At 40.2% G+C, this 25,755-nt stretch overlaps 2 long non-coding RNA genes across 4 annotated transcripts in view; one reads left to right on the forward strand and one right to left on the reverse strand.

Annotated features, from left to right (window-relative positions):
* The window catches only part of LOC121040713 (uncharacterized), a 184,275-nt gene that overhangs the window by 16,400 nt on the left and 142,120 nt on the right, over window positions 1-25,755 (reverse strand). The window lies entirely within an intron of this gene.
* LOC121040714 (uncharacterized) lies at window positions 22,077-24,613 on the forward strand. The gene is made up of 4 exons (XR_005795414.1): window positions 22,077-22,183; window positions 22,847-22,934; window positions 23,781-23,910; window positions 24,329-24,613. It is a non-coding gene; the product is annotated as an uncharacterized LOC121040714 (long non-coding RNA).

A 25,755-nucleotide genomic window follows, 5' to 3' on the forward strand; every position in this document is an offset into this window, starting at 1 on the left:
AAGAAATGGGCAGAAGACATGAACCCACATTTCTCCAAAGAAGACATACAAATAGTTAACAGACACAGGGAAAGATGCTCAACATCACTAATAATCAAGGAAATGCAAGTCAAAACCACAATGAGCTATCATCTCACACTTGTCAGAATGGCTAAAATCAAAAACACAAGAAGTAGCAAGCACTGTGAGGATGTGGGGAAAAAGGAACCCTCATGCACGGTTGGCAAGAATGCAAAGTGATATAGCCACTGTGAGAAACAGTATGGAAGTTCCTTAAAAAATTAAAAATAGAATTACCAGATGGTTTGGTAATTCCACTACTTAGTATTTACCCAAAGAATATGAAAACACTAATTTGGAAAGATATATACACCCCTATGTTTATTGCAGCATTATTTACTATAGCCAAATTATGGAAGGAGCCCAAGTGTCTGTCGATAGATGAATGAATAAAAAAGTGGTATATATAGGGGTGCCTGGGTGGTTCAGTTGGTTAAGAATCCGATTGTTGATTTCAGCTCAGGTCATGATCTCATGGTTGTGGGATCGAGCCCCAGGTTAGGCTCCACACGGCACAGATCCTGCTTTAGATTTTCTCTCTTCCTCCCCGTCTTCCTCTGGTGCTCTCCTGCTCGTACTCACTCAAATAAATACACAAACACATAAATACATAAATAAATTAGAATTGTTGAATCACTATATTGTATACCTGAAACTAATATACCACTATATGTTAATTATACTGGAATTACAATTTTTAAAAATTGTTTTTAATTAGGTGAATTCAAGGTTCGATATCATAAATAAAGTTTAGTATTCTTTTTTTTTTAATTTTTATTTTAGAGAGAGAACACATGAGTGGGGGCAAGGGGCAGAGAGAGAGAGAGAGAGAGAGAGAGAGAGAGAGAGAGAGAATCTTAAGCAGGCTCCACACTCGGAAAGAAGCCCTACGCAGGGCTCAATCTCATGACTCTGGGATCATGACCCCAACTGAAATCAAGAGTCAGACACTCTGACTGAGCTACCCAGGCACCCCTGAAGTTCAGTATTCTTAAAGACTGCCCTTCACACTACAAAAGAATTGTTGAATAGTTGGAATAAAGTCCATGTTGCTCATAAGACCTAAAATATTTACTATTTGGTCCTTTTTAGGAAAAGTTTGCTAACTTCTAGCTTAGACTATCACCTGGAGTTGGGAAGCCTTTCTCTTGTTCAGACTATACAGTCAGAATGCACAGACAAAATTGGGGATCTTTTGTTTGGGAGAGAGAGGGGGGAAAAATGAATTTGGATAGGTAGTCAACAGTGTCTGTTTTATGTTACCACATATTTTCTCTGGAATTTTCAATGAGCTTTCTCAGAATAGCTTCATCTTTAAATATTCATAGGTAATGGCAACTCATGTTTCAGCTGGAAATTGAAAAGTAAGCTGTTTTTCACAATCCTTCAGGCTAGGCAGAAAGTTTGGTATGAGTTAACGTAATTGTTTCTTCATTGTTTGCAAAAAGAAGTCCCAACGAGAATGGCACATAAAATCTTCTGTATCAGAGTCCTGTTCCCTCTCCAGCATCCCCTGCCACCTCAAGCACATGACTCCATTGCTCCTACCATTGTGAAACACTTAAAATTTCCTGAATTTACCAACCCCTTTCCTACCTCTTTGCTTTTGTCCATGCTTTTACTTCTATCTGGAATATTCTTTTCCTCTTATCCACATGGAAAATTTTTAAGGTGAGACTTTAGGGCATAACTCAGTTTTAATTTTTCTCTGAAAAACCTTACAGCACCACATCTGGGGCTCTATCTTATTTTGGTGTCTTTGCTGTGGTTTTCTAAAAAGAAGAACCTCAGACAAGGTTCACATTCACATTCCCTTAGTTTGGGACATGATCCCAGGGAACAAAAATTGGGGGTAGAGAACTAGGAGTAAAACAGGATAACAAAAAATTAGTATAGAGGTACATTATTGATCTGATTACCTTCATAGGCAGTAGGGGTTCTGCCTTGCTGGAGAACTTCTGAGGGGGCAGAATTAGGAATTGTTTGCTGAGACACAGATCGAAGGAAGCATCTTGTCCCCTACTGATATAGTTGCCTTAAGGAGTGTTCACTCTCTCATGTTTGCAGAGCAGAGAAGCCCCAGAGTAGTAAGTACGAGATTGCAGCTATCAGCTATCAGGTGTCACCTTGGCTCAACTGGATAGGAAATGGGCATAAGAGATGTCTGATATACTCCACAATGTGTATTACTCAGATTTGCTAGTACCCTGCTTTTTATGTGGTCTACCATACAGGTGGTAGCTGACAGCAATGCCCACAAAAGATCTGATGCAGGAGTGTTAGAGAGACAAGCAACATTCCCTTACAAGCTGTAATTGGACTCAAGGCCATAATTAATATCCATCCTCTCTCTTTTCCTCCACCCTGGTTTAACTAGGTTGTTGGCCCAGTGAGCTACCCATTTCTTCATCTTGGAGGGGCTGAAGCCCTATTGCTTCAGCCTGATTGGGTAAGGGCTGTTGCATTTATCCATTTATGGTTATCATTGGGTGTGGAAGCACCTTGCTACTCACCTTATCAGTGTAGCATGATAGTCTATAGAGTATCCATTTGATCAACATCCTTGTGGACATTGTGATCAATGTCCTTGTGACAAGAGAGCAAGAAAGTTAACATAGCTCTGGGGCAAGACAGTGAATGTGTGTGTACTCCTCTCTTTTCTACATAAATGGTAACTGCTTTTGCTCTTTTTTACTGACAGGGATTGAGAAGAACCTACTTACTGGAGTGATAACCATGTACCAGATGTCAAAGGCTGCATGGTAATATTCTATCAAATATACCATACCTGGCACAGCAGCTGTATTGGGGCTATTCTTAGGTTAACTGAACAGGGATATGATGGGCACCGAAACCTATACATCTCTCTCTCTTTTTTTTTTTTTTAATGTTTATTTATTTTTGAGAGACAAAGTGTGAGTGGGGGAGGGGCAGAGAGAGAGAGAAGGACACAGAATCCAAAGAGGCTCCAGGCTCTGAGCTGTCAACACAGAGCCTGACACGGGTTCTGTCATGACCTGAGCCGAAGTCGGACGCTTAACTGACTGAGCCACCCAGGCACCCCAAAACCTATGCATCTCTTAAGTCTTCAGTGGTGACACTGGTCTCTATATTTCCTCTCAGGATGCTATATTCCTTCTGAATCACTATCTTAGCCAGTGAGAATGTTCAGTTTCAGGGGCTTCCACTGGTCCTTCCTCTTACAATAATTTTTACTGCATAGAACAAGAAACCAAAGTAAGATTCTGCTGGTTTCTGAGTGCATCCATTCCAATCATTCACTTGGAAACCAGGGATATAAGCAAAACTGGGTCTATGACTCCAGGGGACCACCGTAAGAGGAACCTGAGCCATCTGGTTTCCATGAACTACCACTTTACGCAGAAGCTATGATAGTGCTTCTAGCTTTATGGTATTAGTGTCAGCTCAGAACCTGTATCCAACAAGCCTTGAAATGCTTTTACACTTCTCCTTTCTCAATGTGCAATTTCCCCTTAAATGGGCATATGCCCTTCTGGAGAATAATTGGGAGAATATATAGTATACATACTTATTCTAGTATTGCTGGGTCATTACTCAACCCCCCTTCAAATGATGGACTTCAGGTCTGAGAACTTGCTTAATCTGTAAAGTGGTTAAGAGGCTGCATTTTTTCATTGAGACAGCTGGCATCAGCCTTCTGCTCACCAGCTGCTGACTGTTTCTGGTTATATGTATAGGTTAAGTAACACCCTAGTGGATGCTCATTTAACTTGCCCTGAGGAACACCACGGTCTATTAATCATTATCACAGAGCCCTATGGGTGAAGACATTCTGGTTGCCACTCTGGCCTTGCAGCCCATTATCATAATTATGTACACTTTCCTTCTGTCAGTCAAGTGCTCCATCTGGCCTCTTCTATTTTAGGTTTTTATCAATCCAATTGATACTGGGGAGTCCAGTTCTACAGTACCATCTCTTAATGTCAACTACAGTGAATAGTTATAACTGAGCTTTTCAAAGATGTCAATGGTGCTCTCATAACTGTATTTCTTAGGGTACGTCTTCTGGGCCCTTACAAGGAGCATAGTCAGATGGTAGGTTTTCAGGTCTCATATTTTAAATTTATTCTAACCTCCCTGAGCCTTCTGACACCTTCCTGAAGGCAATCAAGGCTCTTCTAGAATCCCTCCTTCATTCCTTATAGGACTTCATCCTATCTAAAATTTAGAGAGCCATCCCAGCAATATATTAGGAATACCTCCATGTATTCTGGCTATGTCATGAAACTTCAAGTATTTTTAAGTGTCAATAAATACTCTCCTGTCCACCTTTATATTCGGCCTTCCCCAGCCCAATACTTGTATTGTATCCTCAGTCCTTTTAGGTAAAATATTAACCAAATCTTAACATTCTTTGTTTCATTACATGCTATTGCCTCATCTGAGGCTTTTGTAGGGTCTCCAGAAAATGGGAGTCTATTCTTCTCAAGTAAAGTAGAGGGAGGCACCTATGCCAACATAGAAGTCAAAAGAATCTGGGGGTTCAAATTTCTCAGGCTTGTCCACCTACATGATACAGTTGCAAGTCTCAGGGTTCCTTTCTTTCCCTACCAGGACCCTGCCTTTGGCACAGAGGACTTGTCAAGGCAGTGTATTCAGTATCCTTGTAGCTATACTACCTTATTGGTCAGTCCTGGATCTGATTATCAGCACAGTTGGCTCTATGGGTGCAAAAGATAAGCATGTCTTTGAATACTGCTTTGGATGATTTCTAATTTTCACAGATGTCTTGAATTGAGAGTTGGTAACTTGAGCCTATTTTTTTCTTTTTAAAAAAAGTCTTCAAAAGCCCTTAACAAAAGTGAGCCAATCCACAGGTCTTATACATATCATCGTCTTTTGAAAAGATGCTCAACATCACTAATCATCAAAGATGCTCAACATCACTAATCATCAGGGAAATACTGCAATGAGATCTCACCAAAACTGCAATGAGATCTCACCTCACACCTGTCAGAATGGCCAAAATCAAAAACAGAAGAAATAGCAAGTGTGGACAAACATGTAGAGAAAATGGAATCCTCATGCACTGTTGGTGGGAATGCAAATTGGCGTGGCCACTATGGAAGACAGTATAGGGGTTCCTCAAAAAATTAAAAACAGAATTACCATGTGATCCAGTAATTCCACTGCTAAGTATTTACCTCCCAAAAATGAAAACACCAATTTGAAGAGATATATACAACATGGATGGACCTAGAAGGTATAATATTAAATGAAATTAGTCAGGCAGAGAAAGACAAATACCATATGATTTCACTCATATGTGGAATTTGAGAAACAAAACAAACAAAAAAAGAAACAAAAAAACAGATTCTTAAATATAGAAAACAAATGGGTGGTTGTCAGAAGGGAGGTGGATAGGGGGTTGAGAAAGGCTGATAAAGGGGATTAAGAGTACAGGTACCGTGATGAGTACTGAGAAATGTATAGAATTGTTGAACCATTATATTGTATACCTGAAACTAATACAACACTGTTCATTAATTATACTTGAATGAAAAAAATTACTATCATCTTTCAATTGTTCAAGGCCCTTCCCAGTCCATAAGCAAATGCTTGACTTTCCATCTATACCTCATTCCAAACATCCACCAGTGAAAGTCTTAGTGATGTTGATTCAGGCTAGGGGTTATCAGTAACCACACTTTCTACCAGCAGAGGAGGTGTCTGACCAGCAAGGGGTTCAATTCCAGAATCCCCTCTTGGTGGCCTGCTTTCTAAGTCTACTCCCGATATCAAATGTCTTGTCTTGAATTCTCTCAAAAGGCAGAGTCTGAGACAAGGACTTGGATGTAGTTGGTTTACTTTGAGAAGTCATTCCAGAGGGCAGGAGCGGGGTGTGTGTGTGGTGGTGGAGGGAGAGGGGGAGTGTTCTGGAGAAGATAATAAATGGAAGGAAAGAAAACCAATCCAAGGATACATTATTGAGCTGCTCACCATTGTGGGCACCTGGAGCTTGGTCTTGCTGAGAGGCCTTTGAGAGCTGTGAGAATTGTGTCTCAGAATAATCAGAATTTTCTGACACAAAAGAGAAGACGATGGATTCACTGGCTCTACTCCTCAGTGGTAGTGCCACTCCCTCACGCTCCTCAGTCTGTGAATATGCCAAAACACCTGGATGGGCTTCTGCAGGGATTCCACATGGTGGTAGCAAAGAAGCCCCTACTGCAAAAAAGGGAGAGATGATCCATGCATTTGAGGCAAGGCCATAGCAGAGTATAGTTGGCTGTGGCAGCAATGACTGGAGCAAAAAGGGAAGCCAAGTGAATGTAAGGAAGGAATAAAAAATGTCTGACACATACACGTGAATGCCTCTCTTATTGTGCTAATCAGACTATATCACAGTAATTTCTCTGTTTGCCTGTCACCAATCCTAGATGCCAAATACTTTTAAAAGAGGGACATGGGATAAAGTGGTAATATATGCCTCTTGAAGTCACACATTGAAAAGAAATATCACTTCTGTGATACTCAGACCAAATGTCAAATCCTAAATCTAATCATTAAGAAACATCTGATAAACCTAAATTGAGGGATATTCTGCAAAATTTATTGCCTGTATTCAAAAAAAAGTCAATGTTATGGAAGACATACTGTGGAATTATTTCAAATTAAATAAAAACTGACTGCAACATATCACCCAGACTTTTGTTTTGCTATAGCAGACATTAAGACAAATGGCACATTTTGAATATGATACATATATCAGACAACACTTTGCATCAGTGTTAATTTCCTGATTTTAATCATTGTACTCTGGTTATATAAAAGAATGTTCCTGTTTTTAGGAAATATATGCTGAAGTATTTAAGAATAATGGAACATCATGTCTGAAAGTCTCACAGAGAAAATGATAATAAAATATTAATTTATTTTATATCTAGGAATTTAGGTGAAGGATATGTAGAAATTTTCTGTACAGTTATTGCAACAAAGGTCTGAAATTATGTCAAAATTAAAATTTTTAATTTTAAACAAAAGAAATGGATATATATTTATTTATCCATTTAGGTGTGTGTATGTGTGTGTGTGTGCGTGTGTGTGTGTGTGTTCACCAAATACAAAACAACCTGTAGGGCAGGTTTCTAGGTGATCTAGCACTTCATTTTCCTGTGACGATTATTCAGAAAACCTGCTTAGGATTTGAGCTCTTTTTACCTTACACTACTATATTCTTTCCAAATGAAAACTAATTTAAAATTTTACCTTGATCAAATATTTAAGGAAGAAGCTATACTAAGTCTCTAAAATCTCTTCAGAGGGCAGAGGGGATATTTCCTAACTCATTCTGTAAGGCCAGCATTACCCTAATATCAAAACCAGACAAAGATTTACAAGAAATGAAAACACAAACCAATGTCTCTCATGAACATCGATGCAAAAATTCTCAACAAAATATTAGCAAATTAAATCCAACAGTGTATAAAAATAATGATATGCCACAACCAACTGGAATTTATCACAGGTATTCAAGACTGGTTCAACATTAGAAAGTCACTTAATGTGATACAACATGTCAACAAGCTAAAAAAGAAAAATTACATGATCATATCAACAGATTCAGAAAAAGCATTTGACAAAACCCAAAACCCATTCATCATAAAAACTCTCAGTAAACTAGGAGTCAAGGGGAAATTCCTCAATTTGATTTAAAAAAAATACAAAACATCTACAGCTAACATAATACTTCATGATGAGAAACTAAAAGCTTTCCTTCTAAGATCAGGGATAAGGCAAGGATATTCTCTTTCACCATTCCTTTTTAACATTATACTGGAAATACTAGGTAATACCATAAGACAAGAAAAGGAAATAAAAGGTACAAAGATTGAGATGGAAGAAATAAAACTGTCTGTTCTTTGCAGATGACATGATCATCTATGTAGGAAATCTGAAAGAATCAACAATAACAACAACAACAACAAAACCCTTGTGACTAACAATTTATCATAACAAGTTTCTCAGATACAAGATTAATATACATAAGTCAATCATTTTTGTATGTACCAGTAATGAACAAAGGTAATTTGAAATTAAAACATAATACAGTTTACATTAGCATCCCCCCACAGTAAAATTCTTCAGTATAAATCTAAAAAAATATGCACAAGATCTATATGAGAAAAACTACAAAACTCTGAAGAACACATCAAAGAACCAACTAAGTGGAGAGATATTCCATGTTCAGAGATAGGAAGACTCAATATTGTCAAGATGTCAGTTCTTCCCAACTTGATATATAAATCCAATGCAATCCCAATAAAATTCCTAGCAATTTATTTTGTGGACATTGACAAACCTATTCTAAGGTTTATATGCAGAGGCAAATGACCAACTGATACTGAAAGGAAAGAACAGAATTGGAGAACTGATGCTATCCAACTTCAAGACTTACTATAAAGCTACAGTAATTAAGAATGTGATATTGGGAAAAGATTAGACAAATACAGCAATGGAACAAAACAGCCCAGAAGTAAAACCAAATATATATAATCAACCGACCTTTGACAAAGGAGCAATGGCAATACAATGGAGCAAAAATAGTCTTTTCAATAACTGGTGCTGAAACAACTAGACATCCACATGCAAAAAAGTGAATGTAGACTCAGACCTTACACCCTTCACAAAAATTAACTCTAAATGGATCACAGATCTAAATGGAAAATGCAGAACTATAAAACTCCTAGATTTTAGGAGTTAGGTGAAAACCTAAATGACCTTGAGTATGGTGTTGACTTTTTAGATACAATGGTATAGTCCATAAAAGAAACAATGGATAAGTTGGACTTCATTAAAATTAAAGACTTCTACTCTGTGAAAAACAATTGTCAAGGCAATGAGTCGAAAAGGCACAGACTAAGAGACAATATTTAGAATGTATATATCTATTAAAGGACTGTTATCCACAACTAACAAAAAATTCTTAAAATTCAACCAAAGAAAGCAAACAACCTGATTAAAAAATAGGCCAAAGATCTTAACAGACACTTCACCAAAGAATATATACAGATGGAAAATAAGCATAAGATACTTCACATCAGCAAAACGCAAATTAAACCAACAGTGAAATACCACTACACACCTATTAGAATAGTCAATATCTAGAACACTGACACCACCAAATACTGGCAAGGATGTGGAACAGCAAAAACCCCCATTCACTGCTGGTAGGAATGCAAACTGGTACCTCTACTTTGAAAAACAGTCTGTTGATTTCTTGTAAAACTAAACATATTCTTACCATTAGCAATTGTGCTCTTTGGTATTTATCCAAAGGAGTTGAAAATTTATGTCCACACAAAAACCTGCACATGCATATTCATAGCAGCTTTAATCATAATGGCCAAAGGAATCAACCAAGATATCCTTCAGTAGGTGAATGAATAAATAAACTGTGGTATATCCAGACAATTGAATCTATTCAGAGCTATAAAGAAATGAGCTATCAAGCCATGAAAAGAACACAATGAATCTTAAAGGCATATTACTAAGTGAAAGAAGCCAATCTGAAAAGGCTACATATTGTATGATTCCAATGATATGACATTCTGGAAAAGGCAAAACTATGGAGAGAATAAAAAGATCAGTGGTTGTCAGGGATTGTGGGGCTTGGGGTGGTGGACATGGGTAAGGTCTGAATAGGCAAAGCACAGAGGATTTTGGGGGGCATTGAAAATACTCTGTGTGGTATTATAATGATGGATATATGTCGTTATATATTTGTAATAACCTATAGCATGTATAACACCAAGAGTGAAACTTAATGTAAGACTTTGGGTGATAATGATAGGTCAGTGTAGGTTCATCAACTGAAATGTACCTACTCTAGTGCCAGATATTGATAATCAGGAGCTATGCATGTGTTGGGGCAGAGAGTCTATGGGAAATCTCTGTACCTTCCCCTCAATTTTGCTGCAAACCTAAAACTGCTCTAAAAGAAACCCTAAGGTGTTTGAATACAAAAAATATTGAATCAATGGACAAATAGGCTGCCATCAATAAAAATATAGACTATATTCTTGGGTAAGTTCAAATGAAATATCCAAGGAAAAGGTAAAAAGCTATATATACTTTGGAATTTACTGAAGAGGTTATAGGTGGAAAAAGAACAAAAATAGTCCAAGAAAAGAAGGAATTACCTGTTTTAAGTAAAGGGAATAGAGATGACATCTCTAAAAATGGAATTAATAATAAATTTTTATTAAATATAAAAAAAAAGAACAGGGATGAGGTCTTCTCACTCATGATTCCCAGCACTTACGAAGTCACCTGGCATTTGTTAGGTAAAACCTTAATGCTGCCAGTGATCACAGGGAGAGCCCACTGGATAAGTAGTCCATGTGGAGAAAAGCAGGCCAGAGCCGGAGAACTAAGGGGCAGCCCTCAAGAGCCAGCCCTGAACTAATTGATGCGTGAACGTAGTTAATTCTCAACTTGCTTTTACATAAACCAGTGAATTCTTTTTTAGCCTGAAATAGTTTGAGTCAGGCACCTGAGCTTGCGACTGAACACCACCAGTACCAATCAACAAACTAAAACAGCTGGCTTGTTCTGCTCAGGGGTGTCCTCATGCTGGCAAGCTACTTACATTGAATGTAAACAAAGATAAATAGTTCCTTTGCTTTATCTTTGTGCGCTTTTCCAGAATCTCCCTGGTACTCACGATCTTCTCCCTCGCACTCGACTGCTGTCTCCTGTTTCTTTCACAGCTGCACTTGAGAGCAGCGCTAATCCCAGCTTTTTAGTCTCACACATGGCATAATCATGCCGTTTCTTACCTCCTTTTTACATAATCTCTGAAAAGCTTTCTGCACTGTTAGCACTGAGCCAACGCAATCTCTACAATTTTTATATTTCTGAGCTACAATTTTTGAGGCTACAATAAAGCATGCTGCACAGCTTTTTTTTTTTTTTTTAATGTTTATTTATTTACTTAGAGCATGCCCACGAGTAGGGAAGAGGGGCAGAGAGAGGAGGAAATCCAAGCAGGCTCCGTGCTCTGGGCGGAGCCAGAGGCAGGGCTCCATCTCACCAACCCTGAGATCATGATCTGAGCCAAAATCAATAGCTCGACCAACGGAGCCACCTAGGCGCCCCATGCTGTGCAGCTTTTTAAAGAAGATGTGAATATCTGAGACTACCATTCACGGGAATTAAAAAAACGATGGTGCAAATTCAAGCACACTGTACCGTACATGGCAGGAGGAGGCTCCCAGGAACCCAGATGGGCTGGGCATCTTTTCCTCATATCAAGGATCATTGTTTCATCACATATGACCCTGGCACCGATCTAATTTTAAAGGTATGCTTTAAAAATTTCAACCATTTAATGTGAAATTCAAAAATATGTACATAATATACATTCTTAGAAACTACATGCAATATAAAAAATCCAGCCCCCAAAAGAATATAGATCAGAAAAATAGAAATACAAATGGTTAACAAATATGTGACAAGGTGCTAGATAGATCTCAGTCATGGTGAAAGAGATGCATATTAAAATAACAATGCTATACCATGTTTACTACCAGGTGGGCCAAGCTCACAGACAGGCACCCTCACATACATGCTGCTGGTAAGAGCACAGGCTGACACAACCTTTTTGGACGGCATTTTCATCGTATCTATCTGAATTTCAAATATATTTACTTGTTGACCCAGCAATTCCATCTCTAGAAATCTGCCTTATAGATACATAAGCATGCAAGGTTATTATTACAAAGTTATTTATGATAGCAGTGTTTATAATACTGAAAAAGCTAAAGTTATTGTAATCATAATTCAATAAATGGTTAAAGATACCACATAGAACATTCATACCATGACATAGTTCTATGACGTGGACAGATTGTTTAGTGGAGAAAGCTGATTATAAGATTGTGCGTATATGTGTGTGTAAGCTCATTTGTGGGATTTGTGAGAAAAAACTGTAATGCGGAAACTGATGCGGCTTCTGGGAAGTGGAATTTGAGAAGAAAAAACAGTAATTTTTAAAAATTTCCCAACTACTTCTATTTATAGAGTATATACTAGTTTTATAATACATTTTTGATTTCAGTCACAATTGTGCATTACTACACACTCCATAATATAATAGAAAACACAATTATCCTCTGCTATAAAATTAAACAGTAATTAAAGCTTATACGCCACTGTCACAGTAGGTGGTATTTTAAGATGATAAAGTAGGAGAGCAGAGTAAACAAAAGCATATAAAAGTGAAATTTAAAGGTTAGTGACTTTTTAATTTAATACAAATACTAATATAAATGAACCACTGAATTCTATTTTATTCTACTGCATGGAATTATATTTTAACTGTCCAACAGCGAAATGTCTTGTCTTCAAGTTTACATTTTCTCCTGCTGCTTTTCCACTGCCATTTTGGTAGGGCAGTAGGAACTATTTTGCAGGACCAGGGATACAGAATTTTCTCAACTTGCTATCCCTGCCCTAGAAAAAGCCAGGTTCTTTGGACTTATGGCTAGGGCCTCTGGTACAATGGTGTGCCTGTAGAGGAAGGCAACATGTGTTATAGTTAGGGCAGTTATTCTCTTCCTGTTTTGTTATGCAAAGCAGTGAGGAGGGTGGGAGATGCTAAAATTTGCCTATGATTACAAGGTTGAACTAAGCGTTCCCAGCTATATTCCTGGGAGGCGACTGGGTATATAACATAGGAAAGAAAGAGCAGGAAACACTTAGATACTGCAGAGAAATTGCTAGATCAACCATATCAAGGCCTTGCTAAATGGGGCTGGGCTTAGCAATTATGTATTAAAGTGTTTCCACGTCTGTCTTCCTCTCAGCTAAAAGTTCCTGGGGTACAACTAGCATAATGACTGGCATATAGTGGGCACTCACTAAACACAGATTTAAATAAATGGATTCATCAATGAATGAATGCCCAAGACAAATGAAAGACTCAAGAGAGAGTTTCACGAACTTCCTAAATGAGAGGGGTAAAAATATACAGGTGAAATGAATGAGGGAGGATGACAGAAAAGCATGCCAGGAAGAGTTAGAGTGGCAATCTTGAGCCGTCTCAATGGTGTGAGAGGACTTACTATCCTTGAGTAACCTAGGATAACCCAGAGAAATACACAGTTGAAATCAGATACCTTAAAGCTAAGATGGAGTGTGCTCAGATTTCCCCCAAATAAAGGGAATCCCAGCATTCCTACTAAAGGAGAATTTTGGTAAAACTCAGAGTTTACATAAAATAATTCACACCATTTGTCTGTTTAGATTCTAGTATTCCATACCAATTATGGCTTCTATACCATCTACTTTCCCAAGCAACTGAGCCCCACTTCAACCCCAGAGGCAAATAATACTTAGAGAAACTTCAGGACATCCAGGCACATCCCAGAGCAGAGCTACTACTGCCACTATTATTAAATATGAATATTCAATATTCAAATATGAATACTCTTTTTTTTAGAATATATGTTGAGAAATATTCTTTTTTTTTTTTTTTACAGATTTCATTTTTAAGTAATCTCTATACCCAGCATGGGGCTCAAACTCACAACCCCAAGAATTGCACATTCTACTGACTGAGCCAATCAGGTGTCCCATAAATATGAATTCTCTTATCATTACCATTACCATCATCACCATAACCACCACCATTAACTTAGAGTGAAATCATCCCATAGTAAATCATACCCCTGGACCCCAGGGTCCGGTACCCTGACCAGTCAGGGTGTGCCTCTTCCTTTCCTTCTTTGGATGGTAGCCAGGAGAGAAGTGGGCAGAGTGAGGTGAAATGGCCCCTGTCGTTATATCTCTATCACTAAATCTATGTTTATATTATTAGAAATAAACTAGAGAAACTTTTAGAATTGAGAGAAGACCTTCTAGAACCAGACCTATTCTGGAACTTCAGAAACACAGTCTGGGACTTAATACCTCCAGGATTTTTCTTTTCACTCATTCCATCTCTCATGTTTACTTCCTTCTGCCTCCCTTCACTCTCTCCTATAACAGATGGGCCTTTTCCACTGGCAGAAAACATATCTGCCAGCAGCCTTGGGCTTATACCATTCCAGTTATCTTTCCCAGAGGAGGAGATATTTCTCAGCTTCATTTTGGATTTTTCCAAGGAAAACTCTGAGTGACTTGAGTCTTTACCTATCTCTGGGCCAATCATTATAGTCAAGAAGAGAGTTTTCCCTGGTCCTGTGTATGCTGCATGCCCACTTTTCGGCTGGAGAGTAGGGTCCTACAACTGGCAGCTCTAGGAAAATCATATGGGATGCACAGTGGGGGTGACGCGCTTTCAGGAAGAAGGCAAAGATATTACTTAAAGAAAAGAGATGCTTCAAATGTTCACAAAAGATCGATCAAACATAGCTAGCTTGATGGGAAACTAGCTAATTAGATGAGGTCACATGTGTTAATAATTATTAACAGGTCTAAAATATGTTTTTCCAAAAGATTTATTTTTGCTATTCTCTCCTGTGCAATTATTCAAATGTCTTGTAAAAATGTCATATACCAAAAAAGAAAAATCTGTTGATATCTTAATTAGAACTGATGACACCTAGAAGTGATTTGAAAAGAGCAGACATTTTTACAGTAGACTTCCCGTCCAAGTACATAACATATCTTTCCACTTATTCAACCTTGTTGCAATCTCCTAAAAATTTTTGTAGGTCTTTTATGTAATATAGGTGGAGGTTATTAGCATAATAACTGATACGAGAACAGTCTTTGATTAGGAAAATATCTTAATAAAATAGAGGTAGGGTTGCCATGTACTGCTGCTGCACAATCTGTGCACTACACAAGTGCAGGAAGCCCTGGTTACATGGACTGCAATGTGAGGCCCCTGGAGCTATGCAATGAGGCAGCTCTGGGAAAAGGTAAGAATATTGACAGGAGCCAAAGCAGTGAGAGGAATGGCTTAGCTTCTCTGCATGAGAATATAAGAAAAATTTTATTTAGTTCTTGAGAGAGAAAAGAATATGAGAAAAGAATATGGATCAGAAAGGTAGCCAAAGAGAAGCTTATGTGATGGATAGTACATAGGTGAAGAGGCCAGTGAGAAAGTCTTGGTAGTGAGACATTTACAACAGGAACGTTCCAAATGTTCGGTTGTTTGAAGTGGGACCACAGGCTTCTATCTGCAGTAAAATTTCTGCTCCTCGATACAACCTTTTATCTCAAACTACTTTGGGATGGGAGAGGGGAACAGAGAAGGTACTATGCCCTGGCTTGTATTAAAGTCACAGCAGAGATAAAGGAAAAGACACAAATATTGCAGAGAATAGAAATATTCAGGGCATGGAAATGGGAGACTTGAGCCAATCATACCTGGAACTCAGGATTCCTGATGGAGGGCGTTCCTGCTGATGCCTGAATTGCATTTATAAGGACTCCATACCACTCTTAGTAGCGTTCTGCAAATTACTTTGTTTTTTTTTTTTTCTCTTTTCCCTCTAAATGGGGCCCTATTTTCCTGCCAGTGTTTACAGGTTACAGAAATCTGTATCACTGTCTCTATCATCTATCTATCTATCTATCTATCTATCTATCTATCTATCTATCTATCATCTATCTAAAGATATGTAAAATATATTGAACATATAACATATATATGAAATAAAGAATACTAAAAAGATGCATTAAGCCTTCTGGTGCCTTTTATTCCTTCCTACTGACCTGGCTTTTATCGGGTATCATTTCCCTGTAGACCAAAGAGTTTCTTTTGGCATTCCTTGTGGTTTAGGTCTGCTGTCAACAAATTCTATCTTTTATCTACCTGAAAATGTCTTTGTTTTGTATTTCTTTTTAAGGAATCATTAGGGTATATTATAGGTTGACTTTTTTTTTTCTTTTGGCACTTTAAAGATGTTGTAGTTTGACTACAAATATACACATGTGTGTTCTCCTCGTGTTAATCTTACTTGTCATTTGCTGAGCTTCTTGGTTCTGTGAGTTGATGTCTTTAAAAACATTTTGGAAAATTACTGGAGAATTCCCCACTCTTTCGTCTCTCTTTCTTGGGCTCCAATTACATGTTTTATATCAGTGGTATTGTTCCAGAGGTCTTAGATGTTGTAATCTGTTTTTATTTTTATCTCTCTCTTCTCTTTGTGTTTTAGTTTCGGTAATGTCTATTGACCCAAATGTTTCCAAGTTCAGTGATTATTTTCTCCACTGTGTCCAGGCTGCTTTTAAGCCCATGAAATGAATCGTTTGTAGCTTTTAAGCTCATGGAATGAATTCATTTTTAGCATATCATTTGATCTAAAAATTTTTCTATCTCTTTGTTGAAATTCTCCATTTGTTCACATATGTCATAGACATATATATGTATATGGGAAATATAGTATGCACACACACACACACACACACACACACACACACACACACCAGAGGCCTCTCTGGTTTGCTTAAGATGACAATGCATTTGCTATCAGTGAGAAAGGACAGCACTCAGGCCCAAGGACATCCAACTGGGTTGCCAAACCCATAGAGAAAATGCTTTAAGTCAATATGAAGGAAACGTTACTTTCTCTCTCTCTCTCTCTCTCTCTCTCTCTTTTTTACTGTTTGAGAGAGAGCAAGAGCATGCATGAGCAAGGGAGGATCAGAGAGAGAAGGAGACAGAGGATCTGAAGTGGGCTCTGCACTGACAGCAGAGAGCCTGAGGCTGGGCTTGGGGCTTGAACCCACAATGTGGGATTATGACCCAAGCTGAAATCGGACACTTAACCAACCGAGCCACTCAGGTGCCCCAGAAAATGCTATTTTCAAATAAAAAAAACAAAATCTCTTTTTCCTCTCATTGGTACTTATCACCATGAGATCATAGAGAGGCATTGTGGCTGAGTGTTTCAGTGGGTAGAGTTTGCATTCAGGCAAACTAGAATTGAATTCCTTGCTCTGTGGCTTATAAACTCCTTAGTTTTGAGCAAGTTCAATATTCCTCAGTTCTTCATGTGTAAAATACCTTCTTCATACTTGTTGAAAGGATAAATTAGCAAAACTCTTCTCTGAGTAAGGCAATCCAAAAGATTGGGCTCACCAGGAATCAGACTTGCCATAAACAATAACCCATCCAGAAAAGGGAGGGTTTTATCAAATCTATTTGACTTCAGAAGACCCTAGAAACTGTATTGAAATTCCTGGTTTGTGCATACGCACTTCACAGAAGTTTTTCAAGGCTATGAAAGGGCCCAAAGGCTTTTCAGGCTTTCTCAAGGCTTTCAAAAGGGCCCAAAGGAATGGGAAATTAATTGCATGGACACACAGAAGTGGAACTTTTTGAACACTTCCTTCATTCCATGAATTGAGAATCACTGTGAGTCTTGCCTAAAGATATCAGATCGATACTGCTTTAGGCAAAACTGTAAATGAAAAGGTCATCAAGACGATCAGCAAAGTATATATTAATTTATCTTTGTACATAGCAAGGTTCATTCTTTTTTTTTTTTTAATTTTTTTTTTCAACGTTTATTTATTTTTGGGACAGAGAGAGACAGAGCATGAACGGGCGAGGGGCAGAGAGAGAGGGAGACACAGATTCAGAAACAGGCTCCAGGCTCTGAGCCATCAGCCCAGAGCCCGATGCGGGGCTCGAACTCACGGACCGCGAGATCGTGACCTGGCTGAAGTCGGACGCTTAACCAACTGCGCCACCCAGGCGCCCCAGCAAGGTTCATTCTTTCCTGCAAAACAAGTCTAATACTATGGTAAAAAATGCTAAAGAATCAGGGAGACAGTATTTCCTGATACTACTTCACCAATATAGAATAATTAGAACTATGCCTCTTTGTTTCATAAAGGTTTTCAAAAGAATTTGAAAGAATGTAGAGTATATCCTCACTGGTAAAGGAGGAGTTAGTCATTTTATAAAATGCTTAAAAACCACTTTATTTTTAGAATGTTCCCTTCTGTCATTGACATCTTAATGTACTGTAATTTTGAAATGTTTGCATGTTGAGTGAGCATAGCACAAGCACTTTGCAGCAGTGAGAATAATTGCTACTTAAATGTGCTATAAATCGATATATAATGCAAGGATGCACAATAATGGCTTGGAACATTTACTATACTTTAATAGTAATAAAAAAATAGTTTAAAAAATCCAAAATACTGAACAGAATACTCGCTGTAAGTATATTCTCTAGTCCTTTATTCGTTAACTATTTGTTAAAATGATACTCAAAACAGTGAAATCCATGATTTTAAAGCTGTGTATATATAAGCTTCACACTTTTGAAAGAATCACAAGGAGGATATAATATATATTATAATATAATAATATAATAACATGAAACTTTTGATCTCAGAGTCGTGGTTTCGAGCCCCACGTTGGGTGTAGAATTGTTTAAAAATAAACAAAATCTTGGGGCGCGTGGGTGGTTCAGTCAGTTGAGTGTCTGATTTTGGCTCAGGTCATGATTTCATGGTCTGTGAGTTCTAGCCCCGCATCGGGCTCCGTGCTGACAGCTCAGAGCCTGGAGCCTGCTTCGGATTCTGTGTCTCCCTCTCTCTCTGCCCCTCCCGTGCTCATGCCCTGCCCCTCCCTTGCTCATGCTCTGTCTGTCTCTCTGTTAAAAATAAATAAACATTAAAAAAATTTTTTTAATTAAAAAAAGTTTAAAAATCTTAAGAGGTAAAGGAAAAATAAATCATATCGTCTCTAAATTTAAACATTTCTGCATATCTTTAAAAACAACAATTTTGTGCACAGTTGAAAACTTGCTAATAGAACAGGTAAGTGCAAAAATACTGCAAAGTAAAAAAGTTTTCTTAATATTTAAGACCTGATTAGAACAAGGAAGTTTCAAAAATTGGAGGGAAAAGTGGATAGTGTTAGGTGAGAGGATTTTTCCTGAATTCAAAGTCCAAAGCTTAGTTATTTGTGGAAAAAGTTTAAAAAATTTTAAAATAAATACACCTTTTCAGGATGCCTGGGTGGTTCAGCTGGTTAAGTGTCCTATGGTAGAGCCCCTCCCTAAGGAACATGGTGGGGGCCTCCTCAGAACAAAGGAAGGCAAACATGGCCCAATCAACTCCTATACACATATGCGTAGCTCTGACATGACTCTATAACCTGGACTGTGTCCAATCAGACTGTATATAAAGCCTCAGTGTTGGGGCGCCTGGGTGGCGCAGTCGGTTAAGTGTCCGACTTCAGCCAGGTCACGATCTCGCGGTCTGTGAGTTCGAGCCCCGCGTCGGGCTCTGGGCTGATGGCTCAGAGCCGGGAGCCTGTTTCCAATTCTGTGTCTCCCTCTCTCTCTGCCCCTCGCCCGTTCATGCTCTGTCTCTCTCTGTCCCAAAAATAAATAAACGTTAAAAAAATAAAATAAAATAAAGCCTCAGTGTCCTGTCTCTCTGTGCGAGAATTCTGCTACATTTCGTGGGGGCTCATCCAGGATTTGGAGATGGCGCGTTTCCACCTCTTTTGTCATTGGGGTGCGAGCCTCCAAGAGCTGGGAGAAGCAACCTTGCCTGGCACCAGCAGACCGGGTTTATAGACTAGCCCCTCCCAGACTGCAGGGCAAGGACCCCATGTGTACCAACGGAACCCATAAGGCCCAGGAACCAGCTCAGGTAGCACCGCTGGTCAGACGGGTAAGAACCTGGGTTCATTTTGGTAGACCTGCCCCTAAGAGGCAGAAGAGGAACCTGATCACCTCCCAGAGTTGCCTGAGTAGTTCCATAAGGAACGAAACCGCAATTCCAAGGCGCTGGGTGCTGGGCAGCGGGTTGGAGTCACTGTGTGACTGTGTGTGAATGAGACAGACAGCAGAAAGGTTCCAACCTGACCGATGGGCCTAAGCAAGTGTTGAGTCCCTTTCCGTGGTTCCGTGGCAACCTCATACGGCTTAAGGCAGTGTCAGACTTCTTCGGGAGTCTGATCTGGGTCAGAGCTTGATACTGAACCCACCAATGCTAAGAGGTGCCTGAAGTATCTCCTGGAGGATGGAGAGTGCTGGCCTCCTGAGGGAGGTATTCAGTACAGTACTATATTACAGTTAGATCTATATTGTAGAAGAGAGGGTAAATGGTCAGAAGTTCCTTGTGTGCAGGTCTTCTTTGCCTTAAAGGGGCCAAGAAAGGCAAGTACTTGCAAACTCACCCACTGAGGCCTCTCCTCAGGAAAAGCCACCTGTTAGACCCACATGCCCTCCTTATCCAGGATTTCCAGGGACAAAAAAAATTCTCCCCTTAAAGTCAAGGCATGTTCAATGTATCTATTGACTGAAAAGCCTCATGGGGGATTTGGCCCCATAAAGGTTTCATTTTCCTTGCAAGATTCTAAGCAAATAAATAGAACCTGGGCAAATTTTCAGACAACCCTGATTAATATACAGAAGTGCTCCAAAACCTAACCCAGATTGTGAAAAAAAAAAGAGAGGTAAAAAAAGGTTCCCCCCCCCTTTTGTCAGCCCAAAAATATGGGGAAAAATATGATTTTAACCAAAAGGGCAGGACAGCACACCCCTTTAAGTTGTTTTACTTAAGTCTTGAAATTGCCCCTCCTTTGATCCAAAAGCTGGGGAGATGGTGATGATGTCCTCACTGCCAGCCTCCAAATGCTCCACATTTGTGTTGTTTCTGTTTAGCAAAGAAATGGATGCCTGTGCCATATAAGGGACAGATGACCATGATATATAAAGGGCTTTTACTGGAGTACATAGGAGCCATTTTGCTACACTTAGCCCAGTGTATGCCAATTTGTAACAACCTAGATACTCTACAATGGATAGCCACATGACTGGAGCATATTTACATGGCACTGTTGAAAAAGGCAAGGGAACAGACCTTGACTTTGGCCCTTTTAGCCCCCTTGATAGTCAATTTCATCTTTACCAAAAAATGGTTTTTGCTAGCCTTTTAAAGTATATTTGTAAAGATGATTACTGTTGGGCCAAAATAAAATTAGTGCATCCTTCTACAACCAGGGAAATCTTTCTTGGCCACAGTCAATACCCCCAAAGTCCCGCAGGCAGAAAACGGAGGGATAGCGGAAATCAGCAAAGACAAGTTTCAGCTCTCAGAGGTAGGGTCAAGCCTGGATAAGAACAAACGCCCCCCGCAACTCACAAGACTGACAAACTTTTTGGCTGCCAGTCGAATAGCCAGCCAAAACACAGGGCCAGGAGATGAGGTTTCTCCTGGCTAGCTATGGAAAATTAAGATAAGTGATGCCTCTTCCTCCTTTTGCCTATAGACGGGCAATTCCCCAACTAAGTCCAATACTCCTTTGAGGTGCATTCTGAAAAACTGGGATGATTTTGATCCATAAACTCTAACAAAAAAAAAAAAACCCAACTCACTAATTATGATGGGGCTGGAGGTCCTATACGGAACTTCCTGTTTCCTACTGGGGCCCAGGTAATTCCATCCCAAGATCGTCATTGGGACTATGACCATCCCATTGAGAAATGGTATTGCCAACACTTCTAAGCTTGTGCTGCTTTAGAGAAATTAAGGAAGTCCAAGATTAAGCCCTTAAATTATGCTAAATTAGCCGCTATTTTATAAACACAGAATGAGAGCCCAATGGCCTTCCTGGAGAGGTTGAGGGAGCCTCTCATTAAATATATGGCTATCTCCCCTGACACCCCTAAGGCTGAGGACAAATCTTTCACTCAATCAGCCCTAGATATTCAGAGGAAATGCAAAGATTAGCTGTTGGCCTGGAAGGAACCCTGAAGCTGTTTTTACAAACTGCCAATTGGGTATATTACAACCAAGATAAAAACAAGCAAACAAAACAAACAAACAAAAACAGGAAAGGAGGCTTAAGAAAAATCTGAGTCTTTAGTTATGCACTACGTCAGACCAGGCTTCCCGAGGTCCTGGCACCAAATGCCACTTATGTGGCCAGTCAGGGACTGGAAGCGAGATTGCCCTCAGAAGGGACAACAGAAGTCCCTTGTGTGGAGACAATCAATGCAAGTCTGAATGCCCTCGGGGACCTCTGTCTGTGAGGGCTCAGATAACCACTGCCCTGAAAGGGACTGATGGGGTCTGGGGCTTTTCGGGGTGGATCCCGGGAACCCACTGTCTATTGGAAGCCTGGAGCCTCAGGTAACTCTGGAAAACTCAGGTAACTAAAAAGCTGGTTCATTTCCTTCTTGATAATGGAGCCACTTTCTCTGTCCTTCCTTTCCACTCCAGGCCAACTATCCAAACGCAGCATGGCGATTAGAGGCTTCTCTGGAAAACTTACAACTAAATTTTTCTCTCAGCCCCTGGGAATGGGGAAAACTAATTTTTTCTCATTCTTTCTTGATAATACCAGAAAGCCTTACTCCCTTGCTAGGAAGGGACATTATAACTGAATTACAGACTATAGTGCTACTAACTCCAGAACAGATAAACAATTGTGTGAGTTTTGGGGAATTACTGGATATTATATGCTATAGATACTGGGGTTCAGGAAAATAGCTTGCCCACTACATCAATTATTAAAGGAGACTCAATCCCACCTACTCTCTCAAGGAAATAAACTGGGGTCTTACTCATGGATACTGTCTAGCCCTCAGGATGGTTACAAACAGAGCAGGGCAATTACTATTATCTAGCTCACAGAGCTAAAAGATCATTAAAGCACTGCATCAGGCCTTTCATTTAGGGAGGGATAGAACTTATCAAATGGCCCAAAGGATGTTTACCAGGAAAAATTTGTTAAGGACAGTTCAGCAAGTAGTATCAGCTTGTGAAGTATGTCTTAGAAACAATCCTCTCAACCACAAACTTGCTCTCCTAGGCAATCAAGGAACTGGAGGCTATCCAGGGAAGACTGACAATTAGGTTTCACTCATATGCCAAGGTCAAAGGAATTCCAACATCTGTTGGTATGAGTTGATACTTTTATTAACTGGGTAGAGGTCTTCCCCTTTAAAAGAAATGGCGGGGCACCTGGGTGGCGCAGTCGGTTAAGCATCCGACTTCAGCCAGGTCACTATCTCCCGGTCCGTGAGTTGGAGCCCCGCGTCAGGCTCTGGGCTGATGGCTCAGAGCCTGGAGCCTGTTTCCGATTCTGTGTTTCCCTCTCTCTGCCCCTCCTCCGTTCATGCTCTGTCTCTCTCTGTCCCAAAAATAAATAAACGTTGAAAAAATATATATATATAAAAGAAATGGAAAAGGCACAAGAAGTAATAAAATCTCTGCTTTATAAAATAATGCCCAGGTTTAGCTTACCTAAAAATTTGCAAATTAATAATGGTAAATGGCAGCCTTGATTCTTTCTCTGTTAAGACTCCCAGCTCCTGAAAAAGTTTCACACCTCGAAATAAAGCAAACTGGCTGCTTATGCTCAGCAAAAGTCTAACACCTCACAAGCATTAGATGCTTAATAAAAAATTAAATATAGTTAGGACCAGACTCTTGGAGAAGAGAGCCGCCATCGATTACTTACTGCTCCTCCATCACCTGGGTTATGAGAGATCCCCTGTGTTTCAATCTAACCGACTGAAATACACGATGACATGTGTTTCAATCTAACCGATAATTCTCAGAGTCTTAGAACTGATAGATGACATCTGGGCTAACTGGACAAAGTCAGGGTGTTCCCTGGATTGTTTCACTGGTTTGGGAACTGGGGGGGACATTATCTTTAGATACCATCTTGTTGGTCAGTATAATCTTCACTTTGTGTTCTTCTCTCTGTGTCTGCCAATGTGGGCGCCACCTCATGCCAGCCAGCCTGCCTGTAGAACCATGCAGTGGGCCATATCAACCAACCCTTGGGTAGACTCTAACTGCTGTACCCCCACACTGTCCCTTATCAGCTTGAAGAAGCCAGAACAGTCGTCATCCCTGTTCCCTAAGGTCAGTTAGGGGCCCTGTTCCAGGGGGAGGAACGAATAGGGAAAGGGTTAACATTAGGCAGGGAGAGATAAGGGACCTTCAGGGAGGCAGACTGCAGCTGCAAGTGGGAGGCTGAAGAAGCAGATGAGGTTCTCCTCGTCTAAAATCCTTTACAGGTGCCCTCCCCCATTTATCAAGGGCATAAGAGGGGATCTAAATGAGATACGCAATCTAACCCTAAGGCAATAGATTCGGGTCCTCGGCACTACCCTAAGCACTTTACACCACTGGGTTAGGGAGCGATTACCTGTGAGTCTGACCACAGACGCTCACCCCTTTGCACCAGAAGATGCTGTATGGGTGAAGGAATGGAATGCCCAACCCCTAAAACTCCTCTGGAGGGGCCCGTTCACTGTCATTTTGTCCATCCCTACTGCAGTAAAGTGGCCAGAGTGGGTCCCTGGATTCACCACAGCAGAGTGAAGCTGGAATCTTTAAACTGGGAGTGCATTCCTGATCCATCAACGCCGTGCACACTAACCATATAGAAGAAGCATTCTGCAACTCCAGAGGCTCCAGGAGACTGCAGCCCTGCTTTAGTCACTCCGGAAGCTGACTAATCTACGCACGGCAGAAGCTTGAGGAATCGGTGGTACAGAGGAACAAACAGACTGTCCTTCTTTTCTGTATCTGTTTCCTTAATGTGATGTGCTATTACCCCTTGTTTCTCACTGTTATTGTGATTCTTGCTCTACTTTTTGCCATAGGATTGGTAGAGGCCGCCCCAGCAGGCTGGGAGTGTGGTGAGAGGTTTCTGCTAGCACTCATCTTCCTTTTGCGGATAGGATGCCTCGTTGGTATTGGTTGCTTCTAATCTGGAAGCAACAGATTCTAATGGTCATCATGTGACCCATGTATTCGCATAACCAGGTCAGGCCAGGGAGTCGCTTGGACCTTACTATACCATACACACTTCTCATGCCAGGGAAAGATCCTGGGGACCTGCAGACACAATAAGACCACCTATTCTATCTGCCAATGAGAACATCAATACACTTGCTTCAACCCACACAGCACTCCCCAGTAGAGAAATGTCTAGAGGTCCGGAGTCACCCCAAGACAGGCACCGCCAGTGTGGGTTGACTAACTAACAAAACTCAAATTACCAATCCAAATTGGCCGGTGTCTATATTCTCTGATGTAGGTATAGCCACAGGTGACATATTGCCATACGGTTTGCCATGTGGAGGTCTGACATGGGACCGAGAATACCAACTCAATGATAAATACATGTGTGAGGGGTCTGGTACGCGTGGTTCCTGGCCCAGGCACGGGAATTCTTCTGTCTTTATTGCAGCTGTGTCACATGAACCACCTGGCAGACTCCAAAACAGACAAAACAGAACTCCAAAAGGGTGTGGCTGAGTCAAACTACCAATCGGGAACCTGTAGCCCCATTTATTTTACCATCCTTGACCCAGGAGACTCTAAATGAAAAACGGATCACCAGATTGGTAAACTTATCTATGGGCAGGGTACAGACCCAGGAACTGTGTTGGATTTTAAGAGAGTTACTGTCACATAACCATAAGGCCACAACCCACCAGGTCTTTCATTCCTTTTATGAAGAAATGGATAAGGGTCCTCTCCTGCTTCCATCATGACAAAAACTCCGCTTCGAGCCCTAGCAGAGTTTATAGCCCAGACTCTAAAGATGTCTTTTTGTTATGTATGCAAAGGAACCAGCATGGTGGGGGGGGGAGGGATGGGGATCAATGGCCATGGGAGGCTAGAGAATTAGATCTCCACAAACCTTATAGTGGAACAGAATACCCCAGTCCTACTACTGGGGTTTGACTCCTCAAA

This window comes from Herpailurus yagouaroundi, unplaced genomic scaffold, assembly GCF_014898765.1.
Source record: "Herpailurus yagouaroundi ecotype Mexico unplaced genomic scaffold, PumYag 182, whole genome shotgun sequence".
NCBI classification, from domain to species: Eukaryota; Metazoa; Chordata; class Mammalia; order Carnivora; family Felidae; genus Herpailurus; species Herpailurus yagouaroundi.